We start from the raw sequence: 4988 nt of genomic DNA, 5'->3' as shown, positions 1-4988 counted from the left end.
AATTCTTATGCTCGAAATTCTGATTCTGAAGCCGGCAATGAACTGTCGCTGTCTAGGGTCAACTCCCGATCTTTGCAGTCACTAAGTGAAATATTCAGAAGACTAAGATTTCATACTTTGGTCTTGGTCTCATGGAGGAGGAGTTATGCTCGCGTTTATAGCTTCCCAGTCGCTCCTTAAGCCTGACATGTGAACAACTAGGGTTTGCAACCGAGATTCTGAAACCCTAACTCCCATTCCAATGGATGGAGAGATGTTCGTGTGACTGGAAGGCTCGAGTCACATAAATGACCTTCTGTGTGAGTGACTTTGGTCGAATTCTTCATGCTTTGTGCTTGTGACTATGGTACAAAAGCCTAAAACTGAGATGTGAGCTTCAAACCCTGCAATTTCACCTCAGAGCGAACTTGTTGCTCCACGGATGAGCCTCAGACCTTTGTGAGAAAAAAACAAAGATAGAAGAGTGTCTCATGATGGTTTACAATGAGGTAGAGGTCACTTGTATTTATAGCCTTCAATGGGTGTCCACTTTTCTTTAGATTCGACCTTGTCAAATGTTCACATGTGGGTTTTTTTTCATAAGTACACTTTCCCTTATTTGATTTGAGTGATTTTTAGGTCGTTTTTGGTCCTCTTCAAAAGTGGAATTCAATGAAATCATTATATTTATCAAGTGAGCTATCCAAAGTGGAATTTGAACATAGTTGCATATTTTGATAGGTGACACATGGCAGCATGTGGGAGTTCCATGTAGCACCCTGTGTACCACTTGCATTTTTTTTTAATGTTTATCGTAAAATTTAGATGGACATAACTTTCACATATGAAGTTAGATTGAGGTTTTGTTTGTGTCATTGGAAATATCTCGCCGAGCTCTATGAATTAATGCTAGTTTTTCTAAGATTTGATGATTTTAAATCTTAGGCCTTTAGGGATCCTCCTGGATCATTCCTCCCACTGAGAAACTTTTGGGCCCCCAAAAGACTCATCAATAAACATGTATGTGAGGAAATTTATCCCTCACTTTCTCCTTTTTAATCCATCGTTCCTTACTAGGATGCGTTCCTTTGAAACCCATTTGAAGGCACTCCACGTCTTCCAATCATGAAGTCCTAGTTCTATTGTTTAGGATGATGTCTTCAGGAAACTTGTCCAAGTACTTTGGTGAAAAATAATCCATTGATGTAACTTGACCACTCCCCTCTAGATCCATGATAATGGGTGGTTCATAGAGTTTGAGGTTTTCAACATTAACCACATAATAAATTTTCATATATCTTAGAATATCAAGGCAATAAAAATTGTTTCCAATCTTTTCTAAGATGTTGAAAAGACCATATTTGATTGGTCTCAATTTATTTCCTCCTCCTTTCAGCCTATCCTTTCTAATGTGGAGCCATACCTTATCTTTAACCTAGAACTGATGATCAACTCTGTGTTTGTCATGTTGAGCTTTGTATTGTGCTTGACTCTTCTCCACGTGTTCCTGCACTGCTTGATGAATCATTTGGATTTGCTAAATGAACTTGTGAGCTTTATCTTCATCACTTCGTTCACTAGAATACTCATACTTCCCAAATACCAAATATAAGGGATATTATGGCAAGTACCCAAAGCATGTGTCAAATGGTGAACTTTGAGTATAAGAGTGGAAAGTTGTGTTGTATACATGCTATACATAATGGATATGTTCATCCCACAACTTAGGATGCTTGTAGCAATACACTTAGAGAAAATGAACCACTGTTCTATTGATGACCTCTATCTATTCGTCAACCTGTGGATGAGATTTCATACTCCACTTTAGCTTGGTGTCCATCATCTTCCACAAGATTTTTCAAAACTATCCAAGGAATCGAGAGCATCGATATGAAACAATGGATGTGGGTAGTCCAAAATGGACCCATAAATGCTGAAAGAAAAGTTGAGTAGTATGCTCAGTAGTAATCTTCTTCTTACATGGTGTTGTACTTTAAGAAACCAATTTCTTGGTTGTGGATAAATTGTGCTTAAGACATTAATGATTATTTTTTTTTTCACTTATTTTTCACTTTATTGTTTGTTGTGTTCTCAAATGAAGGACCTGGAAAACTTGGTCTTTGGCCCTTAATACATGTACGACCAGAATATCTCAAAATTCCATTTGTTGCTAGATATAAATGATGAATGAAGAAAACTTGAAGGAGAAGTTAAAGATAATATGCTGCTTAACACAGAACCTACTATCCGTCACTTAGAAGAATTAGGAAAATTAGAACTAAATCATAGACAATATGCTGCTTAACACATAAACTACTATTTGCGACCCTTGGAGAAGTTAATGATAATATGCTGCCTTACACAGAAACTATTATCTATAACTTATAAAGGAAGATGAAAACTTCAAGTATAGGAGCACTCTTTTAAGGGATTTTAACTTTATCTACATAAGCAAATAAAGACCTGCAACTTCATTACTATACTTGAAAGAAGAAAACATAAGATGAAACATGACAGAGAAGGTTACAAAATAATACCCAACAATTCATGGAAACTTCTGATTCTTTCATTAATCAACAGTTACCTCAGGAATACAGTGGCCTAGTCTCCGGGTTCTCCAAAATTCGAACCACCAACCCCTTCTCTATAAATTTTACTCTTTTTATACATTGTGAAACAGTTGCTGATCTCTGAAACTGTCAAACTACTAAAACTGTTTCTCTAACTATCTGAAGTAAGAATTATTACAAAATATTACATAGAGGGTAAAGACATCTCAAAGAACATAAAATAACAGAAAATAATTGAACATGACAATGACTGTTGGCTCTGTTAATCTGCTGCCAAGTTCCTCTGTATATGCCTTAATAATAATTAATCCGCTTTAATCATAATAAATTGTGTTTGACTTGTGCATAACCTGGGCTTACGTATGTATCGGATGCGTTTTGATTGGCCAAAACACCAGAAAATACACCCAATTGCCTTCCTCTTCAGATTCGGTTTTAACATTAATTTTTCCGTTTACACAGTGAAATCGATGCAAAACATGCAAAGCAGAACTGAAAGGAATTAACTGTGTTTAATAAATCTATTGGATCTACCTGTTCAGCGCTTAGTTGACTTCCCATCGCAAATCTCAATCATTGCTTTCCATTGTTATATCAACCAAATCCTTAAGAAAATGTGACAAGACGGATGTGCCAGAGTTATAAAACATAATATATACCATATCGGGTCCGGTCATCGCATATTGCAACCAGCGGAACCATAACATATGCATTCAGTACTTTACGGACCCGCCGACATTATAAAATGCAATATATGATTTTTTGGGTCCAGCAATCGCATATCGCAAACGGCGGAACCATATATATAATACGTTATGCGATATGATGGACCTATCAAAATTATAAAACACGATATATATGTTTTTCGGTCGATCATCACAAATCGAAATCGGTGGAACCCATATACATGTAGCCCAGTCTTTCTTTTCTATTGGGACTTTATAACCCCTCTTCATTAATCCTTCGATTAATGTTTATTAACCCTTTGATTAGGCTTTATGCCGCATATATATATATCCAAGCCCCATAACCTTCTTACTTTGGACTTAACTCACATAAACCTCCTATCAGTGCTTATTTCTATTATAAACCCTTCAAAAGGGAAATACACATAATACATACCTTTTTCTACTTATTCCATGTCTCTACACATTTCTCGATGCAATCTTTATCGCTAATTGCATTCACATCCTCCGAGGGTCACATTCACATACGCCCCTCCAACTCATCCGATATGTGAATAAACATAACCTTCCAGATTTCAAATATATCAAAGCCGCGCTCAATACTTTATCGGGTCCACCATATCGCATGTCATATTTCTTTCCACCGATACAGGTCCCATGGACATTTGCGATGCGATCAAAATTTAAACAATGATTTAATTTTCCAATTCTTTTGATTTTTGCTTTGTTTTGTGATAAAACTGATAAATAAAGCTTAAACACAATATAAGCTACAACACATGGCATGTTGGGCGTGGAATAACCCCCAAGGCATGTTTTGGGGCTTAAACCCCAAGTTTTGACCAAGTCCTTTGTAAATACTCCGCGATTTGTGGGCACAGAATGAAAAGTCATAATAGAGTCACACGGTTGTTTGCCCTTGTTTTTGTAATGTAATGTCGGCTTGGAAGATCCACCCATGGTCTGTGGACCATGGGATTGTATAAATAGAGCGGGGCTCTAAGTGTAAAAAAACATCAATTAGTCAATAGAATAGAAGCATGATGAGTCTAAGAGATTGAGTCGAAGTGCAAAGTGTGTCTTTGGGTTGTAGAGTAGGAGAAGGCTCTGCAGCTGAGTGCGTAGAGGCCTAGTAGTCTGCAGCTGAGTGCACTGACCCCTGCAGCTGAGTGCGGAGGGAAATTCGAGTCTGTAACCATTGGAAGCATTAATAAAGAGAAGTTTTATCAGCTTTCTATGTATCTTTTCCTGTTTTATGTATTATTGGGTATAAACTGCAAGTTTACTGTTTATTTTCTGCGCAAACTCATATGAATGTGCTGTATAAATAAATATAACGTAAGGCATCCATTTATGCTAATATAAATAACTGGTGTAGGGAGATAAGTAAGATATCAAGTGTGACTTAGGGAGATAATGCAAAGTGCTGCTCCAGCAGTGCGGAAACCCCACAACCCCTAGTTAGGGCTGCGCGAAGGCAAGTATATTAGGGTGTGAGGGACAAGGAAGTGTGCAAAGTAACTTGTGTGAAGGGACTAATGGTTGGACCCCATCAAACCCTTAGACATCTCAAGGGTGCGGAAACATAGTTCTAGCACCCCCCCATACTACTTTAGGTGAGACCTCAGTCCGCGCTCTGTGGACTGTTGCCGAAAGGGATAGTAGTACAGGGATTTGTTTGGCTAATTAACTACGAACTTGGGTCAGGCCCCAACAAGCCAACAAATGGTTCCATTTCCAGGATCGAGATCTG

The sequence above is a fragment of the Pinus tabuliformis genome, chromosome 4_2 (genome assembly GCF_031772625.1).
Source record: "Pinus tabuliformis cultivar Carrire ecotype Pingquan chromosome 4_2, CPIR1, whole genome shotgun sequence".
NCBI classification, from domain to species: domain Eukaryota; kingdom Viridiplantae; phylum Streptophyta; class Pinopsida; order Pinales; family Pinaceae; genus Pinus; species Pinus tabuliformis.
Note: the sequence above shows the minus strand (reverse complement) of the source record.